At 35.5% G+C, this 18,438-nt stretch overlaps 2 protein-coding genes and 1 pseudogene across 3 annotated transcripts in view; 1 reads left to right on the forward strand and 2 right to left on the reverse strand.

The window, feature by feature from the left end:
- COL10A1 (collagen type X alpha 1 chain) overlaps positions 1 to 8,900 on the reverse strand; it is a 48,438-nt gene extending 39,538 nt beyond the window's left edge. The window contains exon 1 of the mRNA XM_008007274.3: positions 1,426 to 8,900. The gene's annotated coding sequence lies outside the window, so the exon portion shown is untranslated. The remainder of the gene's footprint in view (positions 1 to 1,425) is intronic.
- Positions 1 to 18,438, forward strand: part of NT5DC1 (5'-nucleotidase domain containing 1) — a 148,694-nt gene that overhangs the window by 55,244 nt on the left and 75,012 nt on the right. The gene's annotated exons all lie outside the window — the stretch shown is intronic.
- LOC119625204 (non-histone chromosomal protein HMG-14 pseudogene) lies at positions 10,447 to 11,618 on the reverse strand (annotated as a pseudogene).

Consider the following 18,438-nt stretch of genomic DNA (forward strand, 5'->3'; position numbering starts at 1 on the left):
CCTCGTGTTTTCATTATTTATTTGGTTTAAAAATGAGGATTCCCCCCATATCTCTTGAGTTAACTAGAGTGCTCTGAGTTTCTGTAAAAAATGTCAGATTGTGTGGCACCAGTCAGTTGTTAGCGTAACTTGGTTAGTGGAACCCTAGACAAGTAACTGTATGGACGTCCACCTTATTACAGTCCTTTGGCCACTGCTGTCTTGGAAGCTCAGGCAGTGGGAAAAGAGCTATGGGGACAGGTTCAAAGAGTTGAAACTATGTTGAAAACACTGCCTGCCAAAAATCAGTGAAGTCTTAAAACTAAATAGTTTTTTAATTTCAAAAAATATTAGCATGAATTGTTGAAGAGATTTGAGTCCAATGGGGATCAAGTGTATGTGAAATTGCATTTTTTAAAGTTATTCTTTTCCGGTAGATCATAACAAAAAATTACATGAAACCACAAGAGAGGGTGTCTCCCTGCCTTCCCTGAATTTGGGCTCGTTTTTTAACAAAACAGAATAAAAAGAGTTGAACTAAATTAGAATGTTGAAATGGTGAGAGTGGGTGGAAAGATGAAAGGCACTTCACTTCAAACAGACGCTAATGGGGAAATCAAAAACTGATATAATAAGACCACCCAGATGACCTGACTCACCTATTCAGGATCCTTCTGAAAGCCTCTCATCCCTTGTATTGTACGTCTTTTAGGCTAGTAATAATATCATTAAAGTACAGAAACAAAATGTCTCACACGTGTTACAGTAACATCCAGAAAAATGAACAGCATATTTTCCAGTTATGTCTTTTAGTACTTCTCTTTGCAGTTTTTTTCCTTTCATCATTTGACATTTCCTCTTTTTAAAAAGAAAAAGCATCACACATTGACAGCTTGAGGTCTCAAAAAGTCAATTTCTCTGAACTGCAAGAACTTTCTAGTTTCAATAGCTATTAATATAATGAGTTCAAATTACTACAGTTTTTATTACAAGTAAATCTGCAATTGACAATACTGGTTATCTGTCATTGTTGGGAGATGTTTAGTATTACAAGTGAGTGCAGATTTGGGAGTGGTTTAGTGTGCTACCTCAGTGAAGATACATGGCATTTCAAACAATAACTTTCTTGTTAGTCCTGTACATCTACATGGATGCCTTCCTCCTCCTTTTTAAATCGCCTACTCAAGCTTCTCTTCAAATCCAGAAAAAAAAAGGATTGAGTTTATAAATAATTTGCTTTTTGTTTAACCTTTGCTTAGTGAAGACAAGAAGATAAAAACATAGCAATCTTCTGAGACACAGAACAAAGTATCATTTTCTATAAATATATTTTATCTCTTCAGAGAAATTATTTAAATAGTCACAGCCAGTATTTATGCCCTGTTTTTCATCTCATAATATTATTGGTTACATAAACCTATTGTCACACATTTGAATTTCTCCTACCTGTATTTGCTGAAAGATTCCTTATATGCTTGTTGTTGGCTGCTCTTTAAAAGTCACTACTTTGTCATCCTCGTGTGTTCTTCTGTCAGAACTTCATGGATGCTGTCAGTGGTGATTCCAGGAGGGGTAAAAACAGTCCACTACTTCTCGAGCTTTTTTGGGGTTGTTTTTGAACTTTATACTTTTATACAAAGCTCTGCTGAATCATATGCTGGCTACCGAATGATGGTCTGCCTTCTGATTCATTTCCAGGAGAGAATATCTGTTGTTTTCCAGCAGTCAGTGACTTTTTTGAGACGCAGATGGGGATTGGGGAATTTCGTTTATTTGATCCCATGTGTAAATGCAAGAATGGAATGACACCTTGGCATGAATGCTTGCATTAGAATAGATCAAATACAAGTTCTTCAGTAGTTTTAATTAATAAATCTAAATGATATGTACATTTTTAAGGGAAAATTACTTCCTACCTACCTACTAACTAGCAATGTTATGGAATGCCACAGAAGGATGCCTTCTTATGCCGTTGCTCTGGGATCAGTGTTTTTATTTTATTTTATTTTTTAAGTATACAATTATGTGCCTTTTTGGTAGTTTCCATCTTTATGTCCATGTGTACTTCACTTATATGTGAGAACATGCAATATTTGGTTTTTTGTTTCTGAGTTATTTCACTTAAGATCATGGCCTCCAGCTCTATCCATGTTGTTGCAAAAGACACAATTTCACTACCATTTATGGCCGTGTAGTATTCCACAGTGTATATATACCACAGTTTTTATTCCAGTCAATTTTTATTCTGCAATACTCCTTTTAAAAATCGACTTCACTGTATGTTTATTCTTATCAAAAACCAGAGAAGCATAACTTTCTTTTTCCATAAAGAGAAAAAAAACACTTTCAAATCATTAATTCAATTTTTTAATTCATATGCTTTATCATAATTGACAATTTACACATGTATGATTATTCATTTTCTACCTATTCCTTTATTCTTTATTGCCTCCGAGTTAAAATGTACCATGCATTGTAGAATGTCTTAAATGTTGCAGACTTTTTTCACCATTATAACTGTCTGTCAGGTATTCTGGATGTCATGTGAATAATTTGCCAACTTGCTGAATCTGTATGATGTAGCTATAGCCTATAATTTTCTTTATGCTCCCTGCAGCACACACAGCATTGCTGTCATCTTTTTCCCCTTTTCTGTTAGATTCAAAGAGTATATGCACAGGTTTGTTAATGTGGACATGTTGCATAATTGTAAGGTTTGGGTTTCTAGTGAACCCCTTACCAAAATAGTTAACACTGTATCAAATAGGTAACTTTTCAACATGTGCTTTCCCCCAGCCCCCACCTTTTGGAGTCCCCCGTATCTATTATTTCCATCTTTGTGTCCATGTGTACTTCACTTATATGTGAGAACATGCAATATTTGATTTTTTGTTTCTGAGTTATTTCACTTAAGATCATGGCCTCCAGCTCTATCCATGTTGTTGCAAAGGACCCAATTGCATTACTTTTTATGGCCGTGTAGTATTCCACAGTGTATATATACCACATTTTTTTTATTCCATCAACTTTTGATGGACACTTAGGTCAATTCCATGTCTTTACTGTTGTGAATAGTGCTCAGTAAACAGATAAGTACAGATATATTTTTGATAAAATGATTTATTTTCCTTTATGTATATACATAGTGGTGGAGTTGCTGGATCAAAGGGTAGTTCTACTTTTAGTTACTTGAGAAATGCCCATACTGTTTTCCAAAGGTGTTGAACTAATTTACATTTCCACCAATGGTGTATATGCATTTCCTTTTCTCCACATCCTCTCCAACATCTGTTATCTATTGGCTTTTTCATAGCATCTATTCTGGCTGGTATGGCATCTCGCTGTGGTTTTAATTTGCATTTCTCTGATGATTAGTGATGTTGAGCATTTTCCATATGTTTGTTGGTCACTTGTATGTCTTATTTTGAGAAGTGTCTATTCATATCCCTTTGTCTACTTTTTAATGGGATTTTTGGTTTTTTTCCTTTATGGTTTGTTTAACTTATTTATAGATTCTGGATATTAGTCCTTTGTCAGATGCATAGTTTGCAAATATTTTCTCCCATTCTGTAGATTGTCTGTTTGCTCTGTTGATTATTCCTTTTCCTGTGCAGAAACTGTTTAGTTTAATTAAGTCCCATTTGTCTACTTCTGGTTTTGTTGCATTTGTTGTTGAAGTCTTAGTCATAAATTCTTTGCCTAGGACAATGTCCGGAAGAGTTTCCCCTAGATTTTCTTCTAGTATAATATTTATAGTTTGAAGTCTTACATTTAAGACTTTAATCTATCTTCAGTTAATTTTTATATATGGTAAGAAACAGGGGTCCAGTTTTGTTCTTCTGTATACGGATAGCCAGCTTTCTCAGCACTGTTTATTGAGTAGGGTATCCTTTCCCCATTGTTTATTTTTGTTGACTTTGTTGAAGATCAGGTGTATGGCTTTGTTTCTGGGTTCTCTGTTCTGCTCCATTGAACTATGTGTCCATTTTTGTACCAGTACCATGCTGTTTTGGTTACATTCGACTTGTAGTGTAGTTTGAAGTCAGGTTATGTAATGCTTGCAGCTTTGTTCTTTTTGCTTAGGATTGCTTTGGCTATTTAGGCTTTTTTTGGTTCCATATGAATTTTATAATTGTTCTTTCTAATTCTGTGAAATATAACACTGGTAATTTAACAGGAAATTGCATTGACTTTCTAGATTGCTTTGGGCAGTATAGTCATTTTAATGACATTGATTCTCCTGTCCATGAGCATGCGATGTTTTTCCGTTTGTTTATGTCATCTACAGTTTCAGTGTTTTGTAATTCTCCTTTGTAGAGCTCTTTCACTTTCTTAAATGTATTCCTAGATAGTTAGTTTATGTTTTTGTATGGCTATTGTAAATGGGATTGAGTTTTTTATTTTGTTTTCTGCTTGACCATTGTTGGTATATAGAAATGCAGCCAATTATGGTGTGTTAATTTTGTGTCCTGAAACTTTAGCAAAGTTATTGATTAGGTCCAGGAGTCTTTCAGAGGAATCTTTCAAGTTTTCTAAGTATAAGATTATGTCCTCAGTGAACAGAGATAATTTGACTTCCACTTTTCAGATTTGGATGCCTTTAATTTTTTCCTGCTGCCTGATTGCTCTGGCTAGAACTTCCATTACTGTGTTGAATAGGAGTGGTGAAAGTGGGGCATCCTTGTCTTGGTCCAGTTCTCAAAGGAAATGCTTTCAATTCTTCCCTGTAAGTATGATGTTGGCTGTGGGTTTGTCAAATGCGGTTCTTAGTATTTTCATTTGTGTTCTTTTAATGTCTAGTTTATTTAGAATTTTTATCATGAAGAGATGTTGGATTTTATTGCATGTTTTTTCTGCATATTGGGATGATCATGTGATTTTTGTTTTTAATTCTGTTTATGTGGTGAATCACATTTATTAATTTGCATATTTTGAACCATCCTTGTGTTCCCAGAATAAAACCCACTTGATCATGATTAATTATCTTTTCGATGTGCTCTTGGGTTCAGTTTGTTAGTATTTTGTTGAGGATTTTTGCATCTACGTTCATTGTGGATATTGGTCCATAGTTTTCTTTTTTGTGTGTTATCCGTCTCAGATCTTGTTTTCAGTATACTAATTTCATAGAATGTGTTTAGGAGGAATTCCTCCTCCTCAGTTAAAAAAAAATACATTTTTAGTAATATTGATACCAAATTTGGTAGAATTTGGCTGTGAATTCCTCTGGTCCTGGGTTTTTTGTTGTTGTTTGTTTGCTTTGGTTGGTAGATCTTTTATTACTGATTCGGTTTTATAATTTGTTATTGATCTGTTTAGGATTTTAATTTCCTCCTGGTTCAATCTGGGAGGTTATATGTTTCTGGAAATTTATTTGTTTCCTCTAAGTTTTCTAGTTTGTGTGCATAGAGATGTTCATAGTAGTTTCTGATGATCTTTTGTATTTCTGTGGTATCAATTTTAATGCTACCTTTATCATTTCTGATTGTGCTTATTTGAATCCTCCTTTTTTCTTGTTTAATCAAGTTAGTAGTCTATCTATTTTGTTTATCTTCTTAAAGAACCAACTTTTTGCTTTGTTGGTCCCTTGTATGATATTTTAGTCTCAATTGCATTTAATTCTGCTCTGATCTTTATTTCTTTTCTTCTGCTGGCTTTGGGTTTGGTTGGTTCTTGTTTTTCTAGTTTGTTAAGTATATCATTAGGTTGTGAATTTGAGATCTTTCTGTCTTTTTGATTTATGAATTTAGTGCTATGAACTTTCCTCTTAACACTGCTTTTGCTGTATCCTAGAAGTTTTGATATGTTACATGTCCATATTCATTTGTTTCCAATTTTTTTTATTTCTACCTCAATTTTGTTAAAGTCATTCAAGAGCAAGTTGTTTGGTTTCTATGGACCTATGTGTTTTGTTTGGTTTTTTTTTAGTAGAGACAGGGTTTCACCGTGTTAGCCAGGATGGTCTCGATCTCCTGACCTCATGATCCGCCCGTCTCGGCCTCCCAAAGTGCTGATTTTGAGAGTTCCTTTTGGCATTCATTTCTAATTTTATTCTGCTGTATTCTGAGAAGATACCTGATATGATTTTGATTTTTAAAAATCTATTGAAATGTGGTTTGTGGCCAAGCATACTGTCAATTTCTAAGAAAGTTCCATGCACAGATGAGAAAAAATGTATATTCTTTGGTTGTTGGGTGGAATGTTCTTTAGATGTCTATCCATTTGGCAGAGCCCATTTTAAGTCAAGTTTCTTTGTTAGTTTTCTCCCTCAGTGATCTGTTTGGTGTTTTCTTTAGGATGTTGACGTTTCCCACTATTACTGTATGGCTTTTTATTTTATTTTCTTAGGGGTAGTAGTACTTCTTTTATAAATCTGGGTGCTCTGGTGTTAGTTATGTATATGTTTAGGATAGTTAAATCTTCTTGCTGAGTTGAAGTGTTTATCATATATAATACCCTTCTTTGTCTTTTTTTACTTTTGTTGGTTTAAAGTCTATTTTATCTGACATAAGAATAGCAACCCCTGGTCTTTTTTGTTTCTCATTTGCATGATATATCTTTCTCCTCCCCTTTACTTTAAGTCTGTGTGTGTCTTTATACATTATGTGGGTCTCTTTTAGGCAGAAGATGGTTGAATCTTGTTTTTCTTACCCAATTTGCTAATCTATATGTTTTAAGTATTTATTTTCAAGGTTAACATGCATATGTGAGGTTTTGTTCCTGTCCTAGTATTGTTAGCTAGTTGCTTGTAGCCTCAATTATGTAATTATTTTATAGGATGTGTGAACTTTGTACATATGTGTGCTTTTGTTGTGGCAAGTATCACCCTTTTGTTTCCTTTTAGCATTTTTGGTGTACTGGTCTAGTGGTGACAAATTTTCTTTGCATTTGTTTGGGAAATACTTTATTTCTGCTTCATTTATGAAGCTTAGTTTAAAAAGATACACATTTTGGGAGGCCGAGGCAGGCAGATCACGAGATCACGAGGTCAGGGGATCAAGACCATCCTGGCTAACACAGTGAAACCCTGTCTGTACTTAAAAAAAAAAAAAAAAAAAAAACTAGCCGGGCATGGTGGTGGGTGCCTGTGGTCGCAGCTACTTGGGAGGCTGAGGCAGGAGAATGGCATGAACCCGGGAGGCAGAGCTTGCAGTGAGCCGAGATCTCACCACTGCACTCCAGCCTGGGTGACAGAGCAAGACTCTGCCTCAAAAAAAAGAAAAAAAAAATCTTGGCTGGCATTATTTTTCTTTAAGAAATCTAAAACTAGTTCCCTGTCTCTTCTGGCTTATCTGTTTCTGCTAAGAAATCTGCTGTTAGTCTGATAGGATTTCCTTCATAGGTGATTTGATTCCTTTTTCTAACCGCCTTTAAAATTTTTTCTTTAGCATTGACCTTGGATAGTCTGATACTATATGCCTTGGTGATGTTCACCTTATATCATATCTCACAGGTGTTCTGGATTTCTTATATATGGATTTCTATGTCTCTAACAAGATCAGGGAAATTTTCCTGAATTCTTTCCACCAATATGTTTTCCAAATTGCTTACTTTTTCTTCTTCTTTCTCAGGAATACCTATAAATTATAGATTTGGTGACTTTACATAGTCCTGTATTTTACAAAGAATTTGTTCGTTTGTTAAAATTCTCTTTTCTATTTTTGCCTGACTGGGTTAATTAGAAAAATGCCTCTCCTACATCCACAACAGTAGTAGTGGAGTGAGGGCATACCTGCACAAGCTAGCCACTGTGTGCTCTGTCTCCAGGAAGATCCTCAATCCCCATTGACAGCATTGCCTGAGTACATGAGGGGTGAAAGGCTCCCTGACAATTTGGCAGTCAACAGCTTATCGCAGGGATGAAGAGAGAAGAGAAGCGCTCCAGCCTACCCTTTATGCAGGATTCAGAGGTTCTCGGGAGTCAATCTCTGCCAGACTCTTGCTGCTTTCCTTTTCTGCAACCCCACATCAACCAGTGGGGTCTCCAACAGATCCTGGCTGTCTTCTGTAAGCTTTCCATTCAGATCATGACCATTCACCTGTCTTTGGTCTTCTCTCTGAGGATAACTGACATCCAAAATCCCTAGTCAGCCATCCAGATTCCTCCTAATCAACAATTTTGATACATGGCTGTTGGATATTCAGTTTTAATTAAAAACATAAAGGAATGGATCAACTGATCTTCAACAAAGGTGCTAAGAAATCACAATGGAAGAAGGATTTTATCTTCTGTAAATGGTATTGGGAATAGTGGATATTTGACTAGTAATTGTGATGAATTGCTAGAGACTGAGTGTTGGACCATCAAAGAGTGAGAAACTCCTGGGATCAATCTCTGTTTACTCAGTTTCCCAGATATGCCCTTGAGGTTTTCACTGCTGACATCCTTTTCTACATGCTGATATAAAACACTCTTAAAACCAAGTCAATAATACGTTTCAAAAGTTAATTCAGTTATTATCTAAATCCATGAGAAATTTCTACTAAAGCTTCAGAGACCTTTCATCTTATATCTAGTAGTTACTTAAATTATGTAAAAGATAAAAGTGGTTCCCTGATGTAAACTTCATCACAGTGGTTTCTATTTAAAGACGAAAGAACTGAAATTCTGAAATGTCTGGAATCTGACCTTGAAATGAGAATAATTTTTCATTATTCAGAATTGAGCCAAGGAAGTATCTCGCCTTTCTTGTCTTTATTAAGTTAATTGTTTTGGGGAGACTACTCTGTACGGAGTTGTATATTAGGCCTATTATAGCACTTATAAAGATGGTTGATGAATTTTTGCCCCCAAGAAAATTAAATCACACTTAAGACTATTCAGAGCTTGTGACATCCTTAGAAATGTCTTTTATCACTGATGATTTGTATATGTGCAACCAAATGCATCAGATATAAAAGTGACGTACTTTGTACTTAAAAGGTGTTTGTAAAATTAGTTCAAATAGAATAACTTTTTTTTTTTTTTTTTCTTTTTTTTTTTTGAGATGGAGTCTTGTTCTGTCACCAGGCTGGAGTGCAGTGGCACGATCTCCCAGGTTCCAGCAATTCTCCTGCCTCAGCCTCCTGAGTAATTGGGACTACAGGCACGTGCCACCATGCCTGGCTAATTTTTTGTATTTTTAGTAGAGACGGGGTTTCACCCCGTTAGCCAGGATGGTCTCAATCTCCTGACCTCGTGATCCACCTGCCACGGCCTCCCAAAGAGCTGGGATTACAAGTGTGAGCCACCGTGCCCAGCCCAAATAGAACTTTCTAAGGCAAAAATATACGTCATTTGACATCAATTATTTGTACTGATTTCATTTGATAAAATTCCAATATTTTATAAATTGGCAGGTATTCTTTACTTCCTTCTTTTCTTACCCTTCTACCCTCCATTAGTTTTTAATTTATTTGAATTGTTTATAGGCAATGTTTCGGCTCAGTGACTTGGGAAATAGAGCTTTCCTGGAAAAGTCAATACCCATGGCCATTGTTGGGTAACTACCTTGCATAACCCTCAAGTTGTTATGAATACATATAATTGTTTAGTTCAAATGAAGTGTAACATTTGGATGTTTATTTTCTGAAAATTTTTTTATTTCATCTTCATTCTTAAAGAATGTTTTTAATGGAGGTCTAGGTTAATGGTTATCTTCTGCACTATAGTTTCTATTGTTTATTTTGAAAATTCAGTTATCAGTATAATTGTTCTTTAAAGGAAAATCTGTTTTGCTGAGATTACTAATTACTAATTACTAGTTTCTCTTCGTCTTTGGTTTTTCATCTTTGATTTATGATGTACCTTGGTGTCTTTTTTTTTTTTTTTTTTTTTAAATTCTCCTTGGAGGGCTTCTCAGATGTTCACTTAACACCATTGGTTTGTTTTGGAAAATTCTGAGCCATTATCTCTGAAAATATTGTTCTGCTCCTTTTCTCTTTTCCCTCTGGGATTTCAGTTATTCATATTTTAGAAGATATTTTTACTGATCATTTACGATCTTTCACCTACTCTATTCTCTTTTCTTGTCTGCCTTTTGACCTCTTTTCTTTTAATCTCATTTCTAACCATTTTTCTAATTCTCTCTTCAACTGTGTCTAATCTGCTTATAAACCTATCCATTGAGCTTTTAATTTTGGTTACTGTATTTTTCTGTTCTAGAATTCCATTTAGTTCTTGTTCTATTTTTCAGTTCTCTGACAAAATCTTGATTTTATCTTATAACTTCCTGAATTTATTATTTATAGTTTTCAACTCTGTCTTTATGCCATAGGAGCTGCTGTGGATCTGGTTCTGTTGTGTATTTTCCCCTTTGTTTATTTGTTTGTTTTGTTTTTATATTATATTGTCTCCTTGAGTATCTGATAATTTTTTATTGATACCAGCTATTGTAGTTTTTAAATTTTATAGAAAAATGTTGAGGTCAAGATTGCTTTCTACAGAGAGTACTCTTCTACAGAGAAAAATGCTGAGGTCTAGGATAACTTTTTTTTTTTTTTCCCATAATTGAGATTTTATTGGTTGAGGATCAGTACAGACATTTCAATTTGTACATAATTCTTAACATATGTAACGAAATTCTAAAAAGCCATGTATTGTAATTCTTTTTTAAAGTTATTCCAGTGACTTTCCAGCTTAAAATTTGGAAGCAAATTTTCTTTAAGAGGCTATCAAGTACCAGTATCTTCACATGTTGGTCAGCTGTTACATATGGCCCACCAGTTCACAACTGAATACCATTTACACTACATATTCAAATCTGTAATCTTTCACAGCACAGTAACAAAGTTATTCGGAAAACAGGACTACCACAACCAAAGATGTTACAGAGTGCACACAATTCTGACAGGGAGCACCATGATCAAGGAGTGGTTTTCTTTAGGAAACAATTCTACTAAAAAACATGAGAATAGAAGTAAAATAAAACGTTCAAGACATTAAATGCAGGACTGACTCCATATTGCCATTTAATATGCTTTGTATTATAGGATATAAAAACTAACCCCCCATCTATGGAATGTTAAGCTGGCACCCGAGACAGTCAAAGCCTCCCATAATTCAATATCCCACACTATTTTCTGGTTGTACCAAAAAATAAACAACCAGCAAATGATTTCACCTCTTAAAAAAAAGCATTTACACTTAAAAAATGGGATGAGGTGGGATTCCCTCCTTAAAAATGTTTCTAGAGCTACTAAAAAACTTGCATTTACAAAATAGTTGATAAAAATATTCCTCTGGATTGTACAAGAAGGGAGACAGGGACCACTGGTAAGACATGGTATATGGTATTAATCAGACTTGGCTTCTTTCTCTCCTGCTTCATCAGAGGCTGGACTCTCCTCAGTTTTCGTTTCCCCGTTTTCTGCAGGTAAATCTTCTTTAGTTTCTTGGTTAGCCACTTCGGCCTGTTTCCCCTTTGCTCCTCTTTTCCCTTTTGTTTGCACTTTTTTGTCTGAAGATTTATCCTTCGCTGCTGCCTTTTTCGGCTTCACTTCCACTTTGGCAGGAGGTTTAGCTGACAACCGCGCCGATCTCCTCTTGGGCTCTTTCTTGGCGGCCCCTTTGGCGGAGCTGACCTTCCTCTTGGGCATCCTGGCGGCGGGGAAGGCGCGTGCCGGGTGCCTGCGGGTGCCTGCGGGCCGAGAGCCTTCGCGAAACTGGTCTAGGATAACTTTCTACAGAGAGAACTTAGTTTGCTTCTGGCAGGCAGCTAGGGCTCTAGCACTCCTGGATCACCTGTCATCAATTTTCAGAGATTGAGGTGATGTGAAGTGCTTCAGGCCATTGAGAGCTGTATTATATCTGGTTCAGACTTCTTTCCATAGTATAGCCTTTTGAGTCAAAGTGGAGAGCTTATTAACCTCTAATAAACCATGGAGAATTCATTGGCCTCTACCCAACCTGGGTAGGCACTGGCCTCCATTTTTTGTCCTCCAAGCCTCTTGAAGATTGAGACTTCTTAGGCTTTTACTTTCTTGAAATTGGTATTATTGCTAATTCCAGGCAGAATCCCCAGATTCCAGGCTCAGCTTTCTGGGTTTCTCTTTTTCTTAACTTGACCTTTTAAATCTTCATTGACTTTTTAGTTCTTCAATGCTGTTAAGCAGATATTTTTTAAAGTTTATTTAACTTCTCTAGTTATCCTCAGTAAGATTGTTCAAATGGCATAGTTCTTCACTGTCAGAAGCAGGAGACCAATTTCCACAACATTTAAAAAATGAAAACATGTTATAGTTTCCAGTTTATGACTGTTATAATATTTTGTGTCTATGCTTATTATATTGCCACTTCTGTAAGTTCAATAAGCACAGTGATTAGCCAGAATATCATATGTTACACGCTGTAAGTTCTGTATGAAAGACTATACGGTAGGAAAATGTATTTCTTAACAAGGCTTTTGAGGATTTTAGCTATTCGTTTTGCATACTGATCAACTATATGCAGCATTGCATGAGCTCTTTAGCTATGGGGTAGCCTATAGTACCTGCTATCTGCTAAGTTTTACTTTCATTGAGAAATTTTAACAAATGGACAAAACATGAAGAATGAAGAGTTCTATTTTGGACCTCTTGGGTTTGAGATACCCATGTGATGTCCTAGAGGAGATGTGTGGACAATTGGACAGAGAGTTGGAGGTCAGAGGATTATCAATAAAACCTATTGATTAAAAGTGTGTATAGATGGTATTTATGAAAGAAAGAAAAACTCAGTTTGAGCAAGTGATAGTCCAGCATTTATAGTTCCTTAGGGCAGAAGAGGAGTTGAGAGGAAGGGTAAATAAGGAAGAAAAGAAAACAACAGACATAGGGGAGAGGGGTTTCCCAGAACTAACAAAAAGAATTAGTCACCTGTTGAGCCACTGGGTAATAGAAGGACAGTTTATTGGCCATGATTAGCAATATGGAACCATAAGTGACATTGTCCATAGCTAATTCCTCTTTTCTTCAGTAGGAAGGCAAGTTTAGAAGGATAAAGGGAAATTAGAAAGTGGATATGGCCAGTGTCTTTATATAAACACTATTGGTTTTGCTGTGAAGTGGAGAGACAAAAGGAGTCGTAGCTAGGGGATGATATGGAATGAAAGGAGATTTTCTTGTGTCCCCACCAGTAATTGGGGGGCGTGACCTGATTAAGAAGATAATTGTGGTGTATATGTGTATACTTTTTTTTTAATTCAAGAGGAAGAGTTCATAGAGTACAGACTTAAGTTAAACTGAATTTGAAGTCCTTTCTGCCACGTAGTTGGTGTGCTTGTAGGCAGATTATCTCACCAGCGTTTATTTTTTCCAACAGGGAAAGTACCAGGTTCATAGCCACCATTTTCTCACAGACATAGTTCCTATTTTAGGGTTGTTGTGAATATATAATTAAATCAGCAAAGTATGTAAAGTACCTGACTCATAATAAGTAATGAGCGCAACTTAGCTGTTGGGTTGGTTTGTTTGTTTATTTGTTTTAGTCACCTTTAAATTCTAAATAGGGTCTATGTTCAGAAACTACTAAGAACTGTTTGTGGATAGAGCCAAGTTTCTTAACATAGCATACATAACCCTGGCTATTGCTGTACCTCCCTACCCCAAAATTCAGCCTTAGCAAACTGCTTGCTTGCTGGTACTTGCTTGCTGGTACTAGGAAGTACCTCTGAAATCAACTGAAAATACTTCATAGTACCTTCAGTTGATCACCTTAGAAGATCTTGCAGTTCTCACTCCCACCGGCCATGTAGCCTATCCTTATTATCTGTTGGAGCCAACTTATCTTTCAAACTGCAGCTTAAGGTCACCTCCTCCCTTAAGGCTTTTCCTGACACCTAAACTGTCAAACCTCTTCTGTAATTGACCTGCCCATTCCTCCTCTCTGGTCTGATTTTATTTAGCTTGTTACCACCCTACCACGCCTCTTCATTAGACCTGATGATTCACACATCTGTCTGTTTTTACTGGCCTATAATATCCTTAGAAGTCACCTTTTTTTTTTTTTTCAAATCTCTGACATAGTACTTGATCCATAGTAGGTGTTCCATAAGTGATTGTTGAATAAATGAATATATGTAAGGTTAAATGACCCACTAATATTATTGTCACCACTACCTTTTACATATTTTAATGTTGTAATCACTTATTTGTTAATTGCCAAGATTATTATTTTACGAAGCGTACACATTATAAAATCAAATAAATATATGGTTTTTACTTTGACTAGAAAAGCATTATTTTGTGCAAGGATTTTGAGACCAGGAATTACAAGTAGACACTGTTCTAAAAGGCCATTTTAGATTTATCAGAAATTTGGAATATACTTTATAAAACAAGCCAGGCTGTGCAAGTGTTAGTGATGGTAAAGATGATTATTATCATCATCATCATCATAATCAGATTTCAGACTTGTACTTGCAAAATACTTGTTTAAATCATATGTCATATAACTTAAGAGCCTACCTTTTTGGGGAGACTAAGAATAGGGCAATAATGTGGTTTAGGTAGGAAAAGCAGGAAGACAGTTTATTCTACATTTGACTTGGCTGAATTCTCTCCTTGGTATCCCCTATACTTTTCTCTGCTGTTTATATTCTACTTTTGAATTTAAAGATTATTCCAGAGTGCTGAGTTTTCTCCCATAGTAAGAACAGTAGGGCTGTGTTGAGCAACTGGGTACAACAATTTGCATGAATGTACAATTTGTAAATTTAGTGTTTTGATATTAAAGAGGTACTTAAAGAGTTGTCTTTAAATTTGGTTTCTATATACAGGGAAGTTTAAGTTCAAGAGTGAGAGTTTTCTGACCTACTTTGCTTAGTGGTTAGGATTTTATTGACAGATAGCCAGCTGTATGAAAGCCGCCACCACATCTTAAAAGAGAAATTATGTTGTAGAAAGATGAAGAGGAGGATAGAAAAAACACTATCACTTCCATCCACACATCTTGGGTTTCAGTATTTTTTCCATCTGTAAATCAAGATGACTGAAGTTGTTGAGCATTTCCTAACCCATTGTAAATTTGTGAACCCTTTCCTATGTGATACAATGTCATGATTTCCTCATAGAAAGACTGAAAATTATTTTTTTCATTTTTACATAGTATATAATAAGTAGTTTTAAGTTTAAGGTTGTATTAGATAAGTATATTATTAAATATTGGATTATCAAGTTCATTTTAGTGTAACCCCTTAGTAAAATTTTTTTTTTTTGAGATGGAGTCTTACTGTGTCACCCAGGCTGGAGTGCAGTGCAACAATCTCAGCTCACTGCAACCTCTGCCTCATGGGTTCAAGCAATTCTTCTGCCTCAGCCTCCTGAGTAACTAGGACTACAGGCGCACGCCACCACGCTCAACCAATTTTTGTATTTCGAGTAGAGACGGGGTTTCACCATGTGGGCCAGGATGGTCTCAATCTCCCGACCTCGTGATCCACCCACCTCAACCTCCCAAAGTGCTAAGATGACAGGCGTGAGCCGCCACGCCCGGCCACACCTTAGTAACATATATACTTTGTAAGGAAAATGTTTACTTTTTATCTGTATAGCAGATAACATATATTATTTAATTACATAAGAAAAGATTATTTCCTGAGAAATGTTAAGGTATTTATTATCGTTCTTTATGTACTCAGGCATCAAAAATAGTAAAAACTGTTTTCACGTCTGGATGTTTGGAATTCTTGAAATCTGACCTTTAGGAAAATCTACTCTCCTTGTTCTTATTTGGTTTCCAAATGATGAGATAAGATAGGATGTTTCAGGATTCTTTTTGCAGGCACTTTTCTACAATTTCACATTGCAGGTGTGGATAACCAATTAGGATAAAATTATATTTATACCTTGAGTTATCTTAGTTTTTTTACATAAGAAATTTGATCAGAGGAATGCAATTCACAGATATTATTTTGGAGCGAACCTGTGGAATTGTCATTTTTGTGTTCTTCTATAACTTTTTTAAGTTCAAAATTTGTGGTTCTTGTGCTGTCTTTTATCTGTGATCCATTATGGAGATAAATTAAACACAATATACTAAAAATGATAGCTAAAAACATTGTATGTGTCTAAACCACAGCCCCTGGCAGTGTTCATCTAAGGTGTAAACTATAACTGTGTCAGTGGCTACTCTACCACTCAACTTGAAATACACATGGAGCCACTCCACGTTTTAAGGATTGCAAAATTTAAAACTTAGAAAAATATGATTAAAAAATAAATTAGAACATTTACTCTTTAACAATCTGAAATTAAAATACCTTCTCCCATCTGGGGTGGGAAAACACTGAAGGTTCCTTCTAGCTGTGTGATTTTTGGACACAGAACAGAATCCTCCAATGGTATAATGAGAGAGGTAGGCAGCCTTTGAGTCCCTTTACAGCAGAGAGCTTCGTTCACTTCATGTAGAGGGTTCCAGCTGAGCAACAGCAACACTGAAGCTGAGTGAGGGCAAGTGTGCTCCTCAGGGTATGAGGAGCTGTGGACTGTGGTAAAAATCAGACCGAGCTCAGAAAATTTCCTTGGGCTCCTATTTTCCTGCACATATTATTTTTGTAATTTTTTTAGTTTTTTGGTTGTCTTGTACACTTTGTTTCAGAATAATCCCTAAATGTATAGAAAAATGATAAAGACAATATAGAGTGATCCTGAATATCACCCTGATGTTCACATCTTACATTATCATGATACCTTTGTCACATCTAAGAAACCAACATTGGCAAATTCCTGTTAACTAAACACCAGACTTCATTTGGATTCTACCAGTTTTTCTACTAATGTCCTTTTCCTGTCCCATAATCCCATTCAGGATACCACATTGCATTTAATCATCACGTTCAATGAGTCTTTTCTGGTCCATGACAATTTCTCACTTGGAGTGCCAGCCACATATAAAATGTCCTTTTTTGGGGGTTTCATCGGATGGTTTTCCATGACTAGACTGCAGTTGTGGGTTCACTTCACAGAAGTGAAGAACTGGTTTTATCACATCATATCAGGGGTACATGCTGTCAACATGACATCACTGCTAATATTAATCTTGATTACCTGAGCAACATAGTATTTGCCATGTTTCTATACTGTAAAGTTATTGTTATTCCCCTTTCCATACTGTTTTTTGAAAGCAAGTCACTAAGTCCAGCCCACTCTCAAGGGTGGAGGGGTAGATGTTAAATTCCCTTGCCTGAGTAGAAAAAAATATACTAATTTGGAAATCTTTGTAAGAAATATCATAGACATACTGTTTTGACCCTACTAATAAGTCCGTTCAGCAGTGTTAATTCTTTCCCTCCATCCTGAAGGAAAAGATGACATGCATGTTTCATGAAATAACCAACTTAAATTATGCTCATGACTAGATTAAATGTATTTTTCACCACCGAATATAAATTTAGAGTGCCAATGTTAAGTGAATAAAATGTTTCCTATTCTTGTTTTGTTTCATGTTAAAAGTAATGAAAAAGAAAAACTTGTATAAAGATTAGGTAGACTAGAGAATTCAGGTGTTTTCCCTTTACTATTTTCAATAATATTTTTTAAAGACATCTTGGATTTTTATACAGGTACTTGTTTTGCTCTCCTTTCTAGCTCTCATAATTTTTTTGAATTTGTATTTTGCTTTCATCATACTCCATTTTGAAGGACTCAGTTTCCAACTGTACCACTCGCTTTGCAATCTGCTGGTACCATAAAGCATGGCTAATTCAATCTAATGGGATTATTAATAGTTCCCTACAAACACTACATAAGCGATTTTAGGATAGCAAGGGTTTCTTGTAGTATTAAGGATACATCTAAAAAGTCACATTTTATAATAAACCATTTTGTCTCCCTTTCTTAATGAGTAGCTTATTGAATGACCATGATAATCTTTAATAAGGGATATAGAATATATCCATGAACAGGATTATCTACTCATTGTTTTAAAAATTAAGGAATTAGTCTTATTAACTTCAGAAATTTAATTTTCTTGAGATATAATTTATATACAATAAAATGTGTATATTTTGTGTAGAGTTTGATGCATTCTGACACATATATACGTTTGTATAATTGCCATTCCAATCAGGATACAGAGCGTTTCCAGTAAGTTTCTTTGGAGGTAGTCCTCCCCATCTCTACTTCCCACCCAAGAAAACTAATGATCTGATTTCTGCCATTATGGGTTAGTTTTAGAAAGCAGTTATTTTATATTACTCACATTTTTTCTCTCTAGCTACTTTTATGATTTTCCCTTTATATTTGATTTTTAACAGTTTGACTATGATGTGGTAGATTTTGAAATAGGGGGAGTATTTATCTCACTGAACTTACTGGATCTGTGTTTGATATCCTTCATTATTTTTTGGAAAATTCTTGTTCATATCTCTTCAAGTATTTCTTCTGCTCCATTGTCTCTCTTCTTTCTCTGGGACCCCAATTATGAGTATGTTGGACCATTTGATAATGTCTTACAGTTAGTGAATGCCCTGTTCCTTCTCCCCTGACATGGTTTTTTTCTCCTTG

Source organism: Chlorocebus sabaeus, chromosome 13, assembly GCF_047675955.1.
Source record: "Chlorocebus sabaeus isolate Y175 chromosome 13, mChlSab1.0.hap1, whole genome shotgun sequence".
Classification (NCBI taxonomy): Eukaryota; Metazoa; Chordata; class Mammalia; order Primates; family Cercopithecidae; genus Chlorocebus; species Chlorocebus sabaeus.